Here is a 16,613-nt window from a genome sequence, read left to right on the forward strand (position 1 = left end):
AGACAAAATAGAACACAGGCTGACATTGTTAGAATACTTCTTTTTTTTTGCTGAAAAAAAACTGCGTCTTCATTTTACAATATGCAATTATTTTTAACATACTGTGAAATATACTACAGCTACTTACTTGCTAATTGCTGCAATCCAGTTACTTTAGATTTTACAATGTTCTTGTGGCGGTGTAGACATTCAGCTTTATTTCAATGGCTACAACACGTATACGTCATTACCTGTTTAGGAATTACAGACATTTTTACGCAGTCCCCAAACATTTTCAGAGGCTCAGCAGTAATTGACCACATTACTAGCTTTGCTCCATCTCTGTTCTTTTTGCTTTGTCTGGTCTGGGTTTACATGGATCGTGGTTATATCTGGATCCTGGTTCTACTGACACCTCCATTTCTATTAGTATTGCCAATATGATTACCTCTTGTATCATTATTATTATACTATATTCACTGTTGCTTCTCTCCATCCTGATTGAGGGATCCTTCTCTGTCGCTCACATAAAGGTTTCTTCCTTTTTTCTGCCATTCAAGGTTTTTTTTGTCTTGTGTGCCGATTATAAAGCTCTCTGAGGCAAATTTGTGATTTTGGGCTATATATAATAAACTGAATTTACACTCACCCATTCACAATGACAGATGCTACCATGCTCAGTCAGGACATCAGGACTAACGTTAAACAACACTCACAAACCGTAAGAGCAACTTAAGGTGAGGGGTCTTGCTCAAGGACACATGGACGGAATCGAACCACCGGGCCACTGATTAAAGGATGGTTCTGCTCTTCCATGAGCCACAGTCAGCCCACTAGAAATCAAAATGTTTTTTCAGCACATATTTATTTAATTTTACACCTGGCATTCATTTTTCCAAAAACTAATTTTAAAATAACAGTTGTCTGAAATTATTGAAGAGCATGTTGACAAAAAACAGCCAAGAGCTGTCCCTCAGAAATATAGAGACCAACGGTGCACCCAGACCACCAATACATCCTGCTTCTCCCAGCCCGTAGAGCACGTTCACTCTGCAGATCTTTTGTCTTGATTGATCAACCCACACAGAAGATGATCCTTTCAAAACGTGATAGTACCAGTATTAGTAACATTAATGAATAGTAATAGCAACAGTGAACATCAATCATTCCAGTGTCTACTCGTCTTCCCTTCTGTGCGCGCTCCCGCGAGGTGCATGCTTCTCATCGGACAGACAGAACTCAACACCTGCTCACGCGCTCCGGCACCACCTGCGCCTGCTCAGGAGACCCGCCGCCTTCAGCAGGTAAACTGACGCCGTCAACCTCAGCTGACGTCATTAACCTCACGGCGTTAACCTCAGCTGACGTCATTAACCTCACGCCGTAAACTTCAGCTGACGTCATTAACCTCACGCCGTAACCTCAGCCTCACCTTCCAGCCGGGGCCGAACGTCACGGCTCTCATTGGCTCGCCACATGTTAATACTAGATATCCAGCAGCACTCGCGCACGCACAAGTACATACGCACACACACACACACACACACACACACACACACACACACACACACACACACACACACACACACACACACACGCACACACACACTTATGAACTATTCAGCCGATGGACAAGAGGCATTTTAAGGTGCAAGTGAAGCTAGTACCAGATGATACTTGTAAGTCACTTGTACTTGTAGTTCAGTAATAAAGATACTCACACATGTTGACCTATCGGATCCATAATTAATAAACAAAACGTTGTTAAATGGACCATCATTTATTAAATGATTATCATGCTGAATTGAAGAAGACTTGAAACTCATGTTTACTGAGGGAATAAATCTACTGAGAGTGTAACTGGCTGTCGGGGAGAAGAGAGAGAGAGAAAGCGCCACTGACTGCCACAGAGACTCAAATATGAATAGAATTTTAATTTGTGATGCTGTATGTGTTGCTGCTGTATGTGATGCTACACCAGTCAATGATGAGTCGTGTTGTTTGTCCTCAGGATGACTTCACTGTCCGTATCTTTCTGTTAACTCTTCAATTTTTGTTTTCTTCATTTTTCTTCTATTGATCTAAAATACCTGGTTGCAGCCTCCCCATACTGTAACTAGTGTCAGATGTGCTTTATGTCCTGTTGAAACCAACTGTGTGTTTTAGTTCACAGCCCTGGTGCTCTCCAACAACCTTCTCATGGACGCATATGTGGAACTCTGCTGTTCATTTGGGTAAGCTGAAGGCCTCCTGCCACTCGGTCTGAGCTGTGGTTATGAAAAAAAGCTAAACAATGATGCAATGGATAACTTTATAAAACAAGTTGAGCATTGAAGTGGGCCTATTAATAATTAACTATCACTTCTGGTCTCTTTTATTGAGAAATGGATGTGTGTTTAAATCATGTGTTTAAAAGAGTGTTACTTTCCTCAAAGGAGACATGATTTACATACAGTCCTGCAGTCAGGAGGTGGACATCAGCTGCCATCTCCCCTCTTCATCAGAATCATAAAATGCTGCTCTTCCAACCAGATCTGATCCAAAAAACCTTTCAGTTGGTCCGTCCACATATGCTTTTACAATTTCAATTAAAATCACTTCATTTTGTATAGCACAAAATCACAATTCACAAATTATTCATATAATAAACTGTCTTAATTCTTTTTCTTAATTCTTTAATCTGAACCAACATGATCGAGATGATCCACCTTGCTAAAACCATTAAACCAGTCGTCCTTCCAGTAAACTGTACTATTAAGCAACTACACCAACTACAGCCTCCAAAAAGTCGATAGGTTTAAAGCAATACGTCTGTTCAACAGTTAAACAACAGTTAGCAGACACACCCATAAAGATCTTCCCGTTACAATTACCTTCTTTGTTTTGACCTGTGTGTGTATTTACGATGCACATGAGAGCGTTCTCTGGGTGTCACCACAGAGCTCACTTCGACAAGACCCAAAGCGTGGCGGTGTGAGCCGCTCTGTAAAGCGGCGCAAGCTAACAAGCACCATAGCCTCACTAGCTAGCAATTTAAACTGACCCTGTCTCGTTCCTGTTAGCGTTAAGCATTCATTGCTCAGACACTGACTTTCCCTAACCCTAACACCTCGCCCAGTGGCTCCGCCCACAAGCTTTCTTTGTACAGGTTCAACTTAGCCGTGATGTTAACCCTTACTCAAAAAGAAAGCAACTGAAAAAAGCAATAAATAAAAACAAAAGAGATGATCTCCTTTTTGGTTAGTGGCCGAACATCAAACTGACAACTACCCAAGGTATGTATATACACGTTAAATAAGTATTGGGCACAATAACTGATAGACAGATTATGCATTGTCAACCATGATCAGGTGGTAAATTGATGAGCTGTGGCATCAAAAACGGCTCAGAAAAGAACCTTCTAGATACATTTCAAATGTCTAAATCTCCTCTTTCCTCAGACTTCCTGTGTGGATAGCGTCCGTGCTCCACGCTGCCAAACACCTGAAGAGTGACCGCGCCCGTCGCAAGAAGGCCTACAGGCTCCTGCAGAGGAAACTGGTCAGTGCTCATGTAAAATGTCACATGACGCAACACATATGCAACTTTTCATGGTATTGTGTCCTTCTTGTGTCTAATATGAGAAAAGATCATCATCTCTCTTTTCCTCCTGCTCCATCTATCATATCAAAAGTGAGTGCTGCATTATGAGGCACTATGAGGTTTGTGGTAACAAAGAACCACCTCTAAGTGGATTACTTTTATGACTAAAATGTCCGTATTTTAGTCATAAGCCACCACAAGGACCGGTACAAAGCAGGATTCCTGATGTTTAGGATGGATTGATACCAACTATTTGTGACCCACTTCAACCTTTAATAGTTTTGCTGTTATTTTGTTATTTGACTGTTTGTTTTGCAGTAAGTTATCAGTAAGTAATCAATCCATTGTCTTGGTGGAAGGATCACTTTCTATCCTTCTCATCAACATTACTCATGCTTCCTGGACACCTTCATGTAGAGGTATGCAGTCATTAAATATTGTCACAGCGCTTCCTCTTTTTTCTTTGTTCTTCTCTCACTTTTATTTTAGATGTTTCACAGGGTGGGTGTGAAGAAGGAGGATCGGTTCCAGCCCACATATGTTTACCCCCAGGAGGTGAAATTATTGATTCGTTCTGTGTTCTCACAGGACATCTGTGACTACCCCGACCCTTGCCATGATAAGGCAAGTAAAGCCTTATGACTAAATTAGTTAATTTATTCTCTTGAGATGAAGCTTAGCACAAGACAGTTACATTCAGCCTGTAAACCAAATGGTTCACATGTAATGATGTGGAACTGTGCTTGTGTTGTTTCAGGTGGTGTACCTCACTGTAGAGGATCTGCACAAAGAGGACTTGGTGCAATGATGGCTATGTGTTTTCTGCTATGTGAATTCCTGTTGAGTTCTCTCTGGTTCTGAGTTAGTCCTCTGTTAATCTGTAGTGGGTTTGCTGTATAAAATGATGTCGCTCAACTCATTCCAACTGTCTCTCCACGACTTGACACATTGCAGCTGTCGACCTCACGCACTCTTACACTAAAGTGACATACTTCAGAGTCTGACGACAGTTTGTATCGTTACAATGCCAAGTGCAATTCATGATACTTCACCCTTTCTTAATATTCCTTTAATAATAATAATAATAATAATAATAATAATAATAATAATAATAATAATGATGGAAGTCAATGTTCCCCTTCTGCAGTTAGTTTTGTTAATACTCTGTTTCATGAACTTCTATCTAATAGTCCATAACCAATCTGCAGAGATTTGTCCCAATAAACATATAATACAATACACAGTGTAGTATTTATAATAGTCCTGGTATGTATCAGCAAGGGTAGTGGTTCTGTGGTGTGGATGTAGCTCTGTCGTGAGTGGGGTCGTCCTTCAATCGGAGAATCAACGGTTCAATTCCTGGCTCCGCTAGTCCATATTAATATGTCCTTGGGCAAGACATTTACCACTTAAGTTGCCCCGGTGAGAATGTTTGTTACTCCTTACTACAATGCAAGGTCGCACCTTGCATTGTAGCTCCTCCCATCAGTGTATGAATTGGGGGAATGATAACAAGTAGTGTTAAAGAGCTTTGAGTGGTTGGAAGACTAGAAAAAATCTGTACAAGCATCAAACATGATGATGAAGTAACCGATGTCGGGGTTTTTCTTCTGCTTAAAGTTAGATATTTATCATCATCAGTGTCGTCTATACTTATCTATCATTTTAACAAATGGAATAACATCAAATGTATCATAGCAACAACAGATTATAATCTTAAAACATTGTATTTTGGGACAATTTGTGGTTGCTACTTTAACCGTTGATAACAAGAACCAACATGTTCCTGCACTGTTCACCGGAGTGGGGCTGACACAGCGTGTGTTCAGAAAAATCATTGTTTGTTGTGTTTTTCACCCCAAATCACCACAACCTCTGCTATCTAGTGGTTTCACTAAATAAGGCATGCTAAAACAGACCTTGTTCTCTCTGGTGGTCTTATTTACAGATGTAGGTCATAGAGGATCAGGATGAAATGAGTTCAAAGTTCCTCACTGTTACTTTAAAATTAGGTAATTTTACCAGCTGCAACATAAAGTGATGAACATTAATGCATCAATAAAAAATACAATAAATATTATTCTGAAATGTTGTGGGTCAATTTGACCCATTTCGAAGGTTGAAAATCATAAACAATATTTTAAGGTACTATATCTGCATCACTCTTCTTCTGCTTGCATCAATTAGTAAAATCAACATCAATCATGTATTTGCACCCCCCTACAGGTTTATTTATGAGCAGGGACCATGAGGGACAGAATATGAGGTCACATAGAGTCAGCACTTCACACCTTAAGATCTCCTAATCATCCGTTAGTTTGATCAAATTCAGTTTAAAAATGAATTCAGAAATTAAATAATATTATGAACTCAGATAACAAGACTGCCCTGTGCAATATTATTCACATGCACTTGTCTCATTGTGGATGAGTCTGTGGCTGTGTGTTAAATGAATCCGCCAACAGGTGACGCTGTTAACCAGCCAGCAGACTGATTGGACTTTTACTTTTGAACACTCCGTTTTCCGGATTCGAGTTGCGGGTCCGACATGCGCGTGACATGGTGCGATTCTTAGCTGCATCATTAGCGTCAAATGCGCGTGAAAGAGAAGTTGACAGTAGAAAGACGTCCTCCTCCTCCTACCCAGGCCAAACCGCAAATAGCCTCACACCGGCGGGAAGCGGGCATGGAGGAGGCCGGGAGGGACGGAGACTCGGCCGCCGACACCAGCGGGTCTGCCCGCAGAGAGGAGTCCAGCAAAGAGGAGTCCAGCAGAGGGGAGTCCAGCAAAGAGGAGTCCAGCAGAGGGGAGTCCAGCAAAGAGGAGTCCAGCAGAGGGGAGTCCAGCAGAGGGGAGTCCAGCAAAGAGGAGTCCAGCAGAGGGGAGTCCAGCAAAGAGGAGTCCAGCAGAGGGGAGTCCAGCAAAGAGGAGTCCAGCAGCGAAGACTCCTCTCGGTCAGCGGAGAGATACCTGACCGCTAAGTTCCGCCTGGCGGCTTACATCCTGTGCTGGGCTCTGCTCAGGTGGCTCCAGGTGAGATTCTTTTCTGGTTTAGTAGCTAAGTTTGGCTCGAGACAAACTCACATGGAAGAGTCCTTTTTTATGAGTTGAATCACTGGCTGATAATGCAGCATTATAGACCATATGTAGTCAGTGATAGTGATAGATGCAGTTTGTTATTCTCAACACGTTGGAAGAAGTGAGTCCTGGCTGATGAATGACGTATAGTTCATGGATAGGTCCAGATTCAAGCACAATGGTCAGTGCTGACGATGCTCCATAGGAACAACACATACACATTCTGTGACCAATGGTTACTTAAATAAATAATGGGACAAAAGTTTGATTATATTCCAATTGATTAGATTTTAATTACCACAACTTGAGTAAAAAGTATTAAATAAATACATTAAAACTAATATAATGTCAATTATAATAGCAGCAGTTAAAATGTGTTGGATTTAGTGGTGAAATTGATTTATGTTTACTGAATATTTAGATGAAAGTGAGTCATGTGTGTATATATATATATATATATATATATATATATATATATATATATATATATATATATGTATATATATATATATATATGTATATACATATATATATGTATATATATGTATATACATATATATATATGTATATACATATATATATATGTGTATATATATGTATATATATATATATATATTTATGTATATATATATATATATATATATATATATATATATATATATATATATATATGTATAATCTGGGTGAAATGTATTCATATTTATTACTAATCTTGGTTAAATATATTCAATAATATTACTTGTCTAATTCACTCAATACTATGCCATCTCAGTGTCACAGTAAATTTTCAAACTGCTTTTATTAAGATTTTACAATTTCACATATTGTTTTACTTGGTTGAAGACTTCTATTGCCCTTACTTCTTCATTACTTGCTAAAATGGGACTCAATTGAACTAGTGCAAACTTCTTAATTAAAATATACAATTTGCATCCCAGTGTACTTCCCGAAAGAAGTACACAGGTCTGAGCAAGAGGCTTCGTAATATTCACAACATAATGTAATGACTAATATGTAGGATAACAATGAAAGCAGTACCAGATGCCATAACAGCTGGAAGAGATGAATAGAAACCAGCCTCTTCCATCCAGTTAAAACTGGTGGAGGAAGGTGTATAGCAGTGGCGTTAATTATTTGATTATGCGTTAATTGCATTTTTTTTGCATTGGTAGGGTCTTATCATTATCGCACACAGGAGCTGCACTTTAAATGTCTCCAAACGGTGTAGTTCAGACCTGAGCATCTTACGGCTCTCTCAGTCCGGCCCGCGTGATGTTAATCAAAAATGAAAAATAAATAAATAAGATGCACGCCATAAATGCAATACAACGACACTGCTTTTATTTTTAACCCAATTTATGTATGTGCGTGCGCTTCTGTAGCCTTACCGACAAGCCAGTGTTGCCGACTTGCAGACTTGAGCCTGACGTCAAAGCACATACTGTGATGTAGTTTCTGTGCTCAGCGAGCAGCCGGTGCTGCCGCGTGCCACTCCGCCTCACAAAGCTCTCACAGGTCAGCCGGTCAGTCTCACAAGAGCCTTGCGCTGCAGGCTCCACGTCCAGATTGAAAATTAATCGCGCATGCGCAAAGCTCCTGACCCCACTGTCTAATACATTATGGCAGAGCACTTTAAGTAAGTATCACTTCTGGATCTTTACTCTTCTCTCAAAGAGGAGAACTTTCCTCACATCACAAGATGTTCAGTGCACTTGTTCAAGACAACACAGACTGGACTTTTTTCACTGAGTTAGAAAAACTGAACTGAAAAACATAAAAAAGCCCTTATTGCTTTTGTATAAAGTGAATCAATTGCTGGCCTTTAACACCTTCAAGGTAAGCAACAGACTGAACATGGACAAAAGAAGGAGTGGCTTGGCCCTAACGGTGACCCTTACACACTGTTTATGTTGTTCCCTGATAAAATACAAATGTTTCTTCTGGTACCTGACAACTTTTAAAATCACTAATCAAAACGCACCTTTTTAGATCTGCTTTTAATGTGTAATTACTGCTGTGATTTTATATGACATCCTTGTTTTATGTGATTTTATATGATGTCCTTGTTTTATGTTGATTTTAACCATGTAAAGCGACTTTGCGTACCTTGAAAAGCGCTATAGAAATAAAATGTATTATTATTACCTGTTCAGAAAAAAAAGAAAACAGATTTATATACTGTATATGTATCTATGTTAACTTGTTGCGATTAATCACGATTAATCACGATTAATCACGATTAAGCGCTGTTATATTGTTATATTGTTATGATAATATTACTTTAAAATAAAAGCATGCAATACACTACTTTTTACTTCATTATTGAATTTGGCTCGTAATGTGATTAATCACGATTAAGCTAAGAAAATTCTTGCGATTAATCGGTTACTATTTTTCAACTTTGCCCAGCCCTAATTATTAGTTTAACAGGTAAAGAGGCATGAAGACCTAAAGTGACAATCTGTCACTGCACATTGACTTGACAAAACTTAGCAAAAAATTAGCAAGCTTAATACAATAAAGACATGGATGTGTCAGGAAGAACGTCGACCCCTAAGCTGGTACATGTCCATCAACTCGGCTCATGTCCTTGTCTTTGCAGCGCTGACTGCAGGGACAAGCAAAGTCTTGTCTTGAATCTTTCTAAGAAAATTTGTATTTGCTTAGAAAGAAGGTCACCATTGGAAGTTATTGTAACTGCTGTGAACACAAACTGACCACAGCTTTCAAAATTCAAAACATCAGTTGAGAATTCCTTAAAAGATGAATCATATGAATGTCTAATAAAAATGTTGTATTCATCACTGTGTCCTTTTTCTCTCCTCAGAAACTCAGATGCCAGTTTGCTCCACTGCAAGTAAGACCATTCTTCTTTTAAACTTCTTTTTGACAAGTTGTTTAGCCGACTCTGCTGTGTCAGGAGCAGAATGGTTTTCTGTCTCCTGTTTTTGATGGACAGTAGGTATCTGACACAGCACTGATGAGCCCACTCCAAGCCTCTAATTCCAACATAGGATGCTGGTACAGTGGTGTCAGGATTATGAGAGTAAAGAGTGTAGCTTCCACGGGTCCCTGATCAGTCAAGTGCCCTTTGAGTCACCTGCATGCAGCTAAGTCTCAATATTGTAGCGTCTGCACATGCATGTAGCAAGCACGGGTCTGATCACATGTTTACGATGCGGCCTCTCAGCAGGAGGTAATGTCTCGAACCCACGCTGATTTGACTTAGAGGGCCAACCTGAGACGCTCTCTTCTATTAAGCTAAAGCAGTGACTTGAGCGGTGAGTTGTGATGAGACAGAAAGCTCTGTTTCCAGACATCTGTGTTCACCTGTCAGTACTGATTTCATGTTTTTTGATTGCAGCTAATGCACTTTTTATTTGAATTTTAGAAAGACTTACATAACGTCTTCTACTCACTGAGTGGTTGAAACCATTTGGAATGGTACCTTGTGTCAGAAGCGGACATAATTGTTGTTCAAGAAGAACCTAGTAAAATGTTTATTGTATTGTAACACATAAAAGAAAAGAGTCAAGTGGGATTGGCTACGTAAGCCTTTAAAACCTTTGTGTTGTATGGGCTCCTCTACAATGTGGTGCAAAGGAGAGAAAGCCCTTCCTGTACTGTGACCTCCACTTAAGCTTTAATATCCGAGCTTATGCAGTATGCCCATTAGTGCTGGATTCCCTTGAGAGTGTTGAAAAACAAATTACATTCCACATCATGAGGAAACGGGGCAATGCCATCAGGTGCCCTGGATAATGTACAGAACTGTATGAGTTCAGTCTGGTTCACTGTGGAGCTCAGAAACCACAGCAAACAGCAGTAACAGATCTGTAGGAGGTGACTTGACTTGCTGCTCAGGTAGGAATAAGGGGTGGGAATCACCAGAGGTCCAACGGTACAATATTATCACGATACCTTTTTTCGACCGCAAATTGTCCCATTGTCCAAACATATTTCATCTAATAAGATAAAGTTTTAAGTCTGTTCATCTCACTGCAATCATTTTTTTTGGGACAAACTGACCGACACTGTCATAAATGTTGCAGCTGACAAACCTAACTGTTCGTCTATAGTCACGGCACGTCAGAGTGTGGCTTATCTCTGCGCAAACGGTTATCATATCCGCCGTCCGCCATGGAAATAAACAATATTTATAATTTATACTTGTTGTGGAAATCCCCAAAACGTCGGAACATCAAATGCCTTTGTGTCTGGGTTCATAATATTATCTGTAGGCACACACATCTCGATGACTTTAACCGACTTCTCCAGAAACTGTGTTGGAATGACTGTCGCTTCCAGTGCTACTAAAGACTTGTAGCCAGTTTGATTTATGCTTTTTTCGATGTCTTTGACCAGCACTGTGTTGTGAATGTTGTCCTGTGCGTCATGCAACAACTGTACAACAGCTGTGCAACAACGGCGCTACGAATGACAGGAAGTCCAGACGTTTCATTTACACTTTCTCCTATGTCGCCATGTTGTTTTGACCAACTTCATAGCGATCACGCTGATCCGGGACTTCTGCTGACCTCACTAGAAAACACAGCACCATCTAGTGAACTGAAAAAGCAATAGATTGTATTATTCTAGGACCAAAAAGTTTATAATTGATATAATGAAAGATCGATACTTGGCTTCCAAAAATATTGCAATACTATGCTGTATCAATGTTTTCCCCCACCCTTGATAGGAATTCAAGATGGCTAGTGAAGTGAATAAAAAAAACAACAACATTTCAGAAGGTATACCATCATACTTCTATTTTGCGTGTGATTGGGACTCCATCGTTCGACAGGATTAGGGCAACGTATTTATCGAGAGTGGGCAATTGAAACCACACTGCAAAGGAAAGCATCCCATAGTGAACATTTTGTTCAATAACTTAGAAATAGAAGGTGGAGTCTGTTATCTCAGTGTGAGAAAGGTGGGATTCTAATCTACCTCAAGTAAAGTGCCATCCAGATTAAAAAACACCACTTTACCACCAGCTAGGATTGCTGAACAGCTTTCCACCCTGCTGGCCCTCCTCCCTGTCCATCCTTTCTCTCATAGGCTTCTTTTATGTGGTTGGATTGCATGAATCCAGGCCGCTGTGGAGAGCTTAACAGATTTGGTTTTCCTGCGTCTCCACCACAAGATGTTTCTTCAGCTCTGCAATGGCAGAGGTGAGATTGTTTCTCTTAATGTGAACGTGAGGAAATCTGTGAGGAAGCAGAAAGAGTTCTATGCTGTATCAATGGTGGAGTGCCTTTGTGCCTCCTGCTGTTGCTACATACAGAGTCTCTGTATGTAGCAACAGCAGGAGTTTGTTACGTAACAACCTCCCTCATTAGTTCCACATTGTTTGATTTGTGTTGTCTTTGTTCGACCGTAATTTAACCGGCTTTATCTTTGATACGTCAAAACATCTTCTTATTCTGCTACAGTCACGGAGTATGGGAATAGCAGTAAGGCTCTGAACTTTTGCCTCTCTTCTTTGGGTTGCTTGGTAGTTTCCGAGCATCGAGCCAAAATATTTTTTTTAACCCAGTAAATTTGAAAGGCTTCTTTTAATACATTTTCTTTATGTAATAACTATTGCTTTGGATTATTTAAAAAGTTTTTTCTTCAATGTTGCAAGGTTGGATGGCTCTAAACAGCCCCTTTTAGGCCCAAATGGAGTTATTTAAGTAGTGCCAAACGAAGTTGTAGAGAATTGAGAATGCTTTGTTACTGTATGAAAAAATATAATTCATAAGCACTACTTCCCACTGAAAAGCAAGGGTTTTTGAAGCATATCTGTGAATACTTCCTATAAGGAAGGTGATGGATTCCCCCCCAAAATAAAGGTATGCTTCAGTAAATAATATAATATTATCATTACTAAAAAACACATTATTTGCAATCTGTACACATCCTCTTTCCTGATCTGACGTGAGGTCCCAGGACAAACATAACAAAAAACCTAAGGGGAGAAAAAGGGAAGAAACCTTCAGAGAGCAACAGAGGAGGATCCCTCTATCTCAGCGGTAGGCAATTAATTTTCCCAAAAGACCACATGAGAAATTGGGACTGATGTGGAGGCCGAACTAATAGGCCAAACTTAATTCTGCTCAATATTAATTGTATTACTTTGATGGCGCGCTGCCCACTCATGATACAGACTCATCTGTGGACAGCAGACGCTCACTCTGCTATATGGCCAATTTATTTGCACTATTACGGGCATGGAGGGAGGTCACGCGGGATGTGTGGCCTGACCTGCGGAGCTATTTTAACCACTTTGATGTGAAAAAAAGGAGCGGACAGTCCGTGAAACAATGTGCCATTACACAGTGCTTCTCGGTCGAATGCCTCTGACCTAGCCTCGGCGATGTTGTGCATCATGGCTTATCCACTTGACCAGCCCAACCCTGCGGGCTTACCCGGGATTTTCCCAGTATTCACTATGGCCAGGCAACCCTTGGTCCACATCATCAAGAACCAGGCACATTTAGTTGTATCATGACAAAACAAAACAATTCAAAACTGCTGCATCCATAATTGAAACAGCATCTGAAAGTGAAGGTGGTTTAAGTTGCTTATGGTTTCATAAGGTTTCTAAAAAGTGTTCTTTTTACCCTCCACTTGCTGTCAGCAGCAACCACATTGTAAGCCTTGTGTTTGAATGTTTTGTTTTGACCAAAAAGCTAATTTAAGTTCATTCATAGTTGACTGCTTTATGTGCACATGCATGGACTTTTGACTCTTTTTTTTATTAAAGAACCTGTCATTAATCTCTCGATGCAGCTAGTTCCATGTCCATCCGAGCCTCGAGGAGCTGTCAGTCAGATACATCCTCTATACTTACTGAATTGTGTGTGTATCAACCAGTATGAAGGGACTAGTTCCATGCCAAGACAAGCGAATGGTAAATGGACTGTAGTTATATCTATAGTATAGTGCTTTTCTAGTCTTCTGGCCATTCAAAGCACTTTAACACAACTGTATTTGGCTCATTGACAAAATGAACATCACACTGTATTAAAAAAAAGACTTAAAAACTACAATGTCACACATGCAAAGTGCTACCTGCCCATCTGGATCTAAACACTCATACCACACCTTCTGGAGGTGGGGATGATTGTCTTGCCCAAGGACACACCAACATTGACTAGAGGAGCCGATCATCTGATTGAGGGATGACTAACTTCCGAGCCACATTCGCCCCCTCTATTGGTAATAATGGTCTGGTGGTAAGAGATGTGCCACACAGGAAGGGCTGTGTATTGAAACTAGTACTGGCAAACAGCAGTTCTCAGAGCTGTGGCCTTTATTGTCCTCCCTCTTTCTTTGTTCTGCCTCTTTCTCCTCATTTTCCAATCAGCACCTTCACAATGTGAGCAGTGGCCATGCGACTCCTACTCCATTTAGCCCTACATGTTTGTATAATAATTCTGCACACACACCTACCGACACACACACTCACACTCGTGAGTGAATCAGGGTCTCGAGGCAAAGCCGGCCACATTCCTCCCAGAGGGGTTGGAGTGGGGTTGGTGGGGTGCCGGGCGGCCGGCCAGGCTTCAACAGACTGTTGCAAAGTTGACACAAGAGAGAGACTCAGGAATTTGTCTCATTTCACATCCAACCATGCTGAGGGGAAGGCATGAAACACTCCACACCCATTTCCCATGCTCCCTCATTGGCTGTAGTCTTCTTCTCATTTGACTTTGTTCCAGAGCTCTTAACTATTGGAGGACAATTTACAGACTTAGATGAAGGATAGTTTATTGTAACTGAATAAGTGATAATTGCTACAGTATCAGAGTTTAAAGGGCGGGTGGTCTGCACGGAGCGCTGCATTGATGACTGCATCCCGGGTTATCCCTGTCAGCGCGCATGAAAGTTGTTCAGCTCTTCTGGGAACGGGGCGTCGCTGGTTTTTAGTGCGTGATGGACTGGACAGCTTGTGTTGTTGTTGTTGAGCTTCTGGCTGTTCCCTCTGGAGGCCTCTAGCTCTTAATGAGCTGTAAGATGTGTATGATCTGAAAGTGGTGGCAGGGGCCTTTAGCAATATTGAATTTGTACAGAATATATTGTGCATGTTATTTAACATTATCCCCAAATAATTTAGCATAATATTTAGATGTACTTTAGATATTTTTCAGGCTTCCCAGAATGTGCTTAGGTCCTTTGGATTATGATGATCACTAATTTTGGAGTCAGTAGCCTCCAGGCCCAGTAAAGACCAGTGTTTCCAAGTTATTAAAGGTAAAGCCCAGTGGCGGGCCGTGGATTTTGTCACAACACCTGATGTGATGTTTAAGAGCTGATCACATCGCAGCGATCCCTGCTGTATATCGCCAGCTTGGCCTCTCCCACCACCAGGTTAAGTAACTGCCACTTTGAGGCATTAACCTTTCTGTAATGGACTCCTAAAATGAAGGTGGTCTGAGACAAGTTTCACCAAACCATCTAAAAACAATGTGCAGAGCATTAAAAAGGCTACACCCCAGAGTCTATGTGCAGCTTCTGTCTCCACTCTGTGTCCGCTCTCCTGTTTAGTCGGGTCTTCATCAGTTTTTCGCACAGTGTGGAGACAGCTTTCCCTTTCGCTGTGTACAAGTTAACCAGCTGACAATCTGCACTACTTAATAAGACACCACCCTGCGGGTCTGGAACAAAGCCCAGTTCTGGAAAGGGATCCCTGGAGTCAGGTATCTCCTCTCCTCTCTCAGGAGTGTTGGTTCCCTTTGAAATGTTTAGGGCAACGCTTCAGGTGAGTGACACGACTCTCTCAAACTGGCGGACTCACACACATGTCTTTTGAGAGTTCACACCACACACAATGCAGGTATCAGGACACCATACAGCGTAGCTTCTTCTATTTGTATTGTTACGAAACCTTGACTTACATAAATAACTGCAGTTATGGCCAAATCGTTATTCCTAACATCTCTCATTTATTCAGTATTACCATCCAAAGTATTGTGATACTACACCCCGCCCTTAAACAAAAACCATGTAAAACTTTTCACAGGACTGTAGTGGATCTCATGGATGTACAGGGGTCACTCTGTGAAAGCATAATTCATCATGTTTGTACGCTCATGCAGCATGTCCATGACATCACTTGTTTGTAAGGGTGTGAGCCAGGGCGTTAGAGGACTGGTATACTTTGATCCTCCTCAAATCCAACTTCTTCAAGTCGCTGAAAATAGAGAGGAAGAAAGAGGGTCAGCCGGGCCGGTAGGCAAGCAGAATGGAAAGGAGAGAGCCAAAGAAAGCATTCCTTGCTCAGGGAGATGGAATGAGCCAGAGGGAGAGTAATGACTGACTATTCTTTTTCTGGACTTGTGGTTTCTCTGCCTGCTCATTTGGTTTCTTTGGCCCTCCAAGCCTTGCATAACCGAAAGGGAGGGAGAGAGCGAGGGGGGAGAGAGACACAGAAGAGCTTGTAGTTCAGCAGAGACCTCTTCACCGCTGACCTCGTATACAATCAAAGTGCAGATGTAACTCATGGTTTAAGAGATTAAAGCAACAAACATAACAGCATCCCAGAGCTGCATTTATTCTGTGAGACCTTTTATTATTCATGATTAACATCATTGTTTAGTTTTTTACTGATTTTCTGAACTATTTTCTTTAAAGTGTACACTTTCTGGTCAGTCAAGCCTCCTCTGCCTTACTATTATTGTGCACTGTTGCTTTGTCAACATTGGTTTCATTTTTGAACTCATGACCATGAAGCCACACAGAGCTGAACTGTAACAGAGACAGTGAATGGGTGGACTTGGGGCAGACAAGGGAACTGACCACTGTCTCCACTGAGGGATCAGACTGAGAACATAGAATGACACTCCATGGTAATGAGCTTTGCTCCGCTGGCTCTGTGCTTGAATGGGGCCTCTCCTCTCACCATCCAGTTGCTTTGGACAAAGTCCAGCTGGTCCTCACTGTCGGCTCTCATACCAGGTCAGACCACACAGTCTGACCTATTCAG

The 16,613-nt window shown here is 41.1% G+C and overlaps 1 protein-coding gene across 1 annotated transcript in view; it reads left to right on the forward strand.

Moving 5' to 3' along the window:
• The first annotated feature begins 6,528 nt into the window (after positions 1-6,528).
• Positions 6,529-16,613, forward strand: part of arhgef4 (Rho guanine nucleotide exchange factor (GEF) 4) — a 99,415-nt gene continuing 89,330 nt past the window's right edge. Inside the window, exons 1-2 of the transcript XR_011077744.1 lie at positions 6,529-6,595; positions 9,468-9,497. The gene's annotated coding sequence lies outside the window, so the exon portion shown is untranslated. The remainder of the gene's footprint in view (positions 6,596-9,467; positions 9,498-16,613) is intronic.

The sequence above is a fragment of the Clinocottus analis genome, unplaced genomic scaffold (assembly GCF_023055335.1).
Source record: "Clinocottus analis isolate CAN_PGR_092001 unplaced genomic scaffold, fCliAna1.0.p SCAF_18, whole genome shotgun sequence".
In the NCBI taxonomy this organism is placed as follows: domain Eukaryota; kingdom Metazoa; phylum Chordata; class Actinopteri; order Perciformes; family Cottidae; genus Clinocottus; species Clinocottus analis.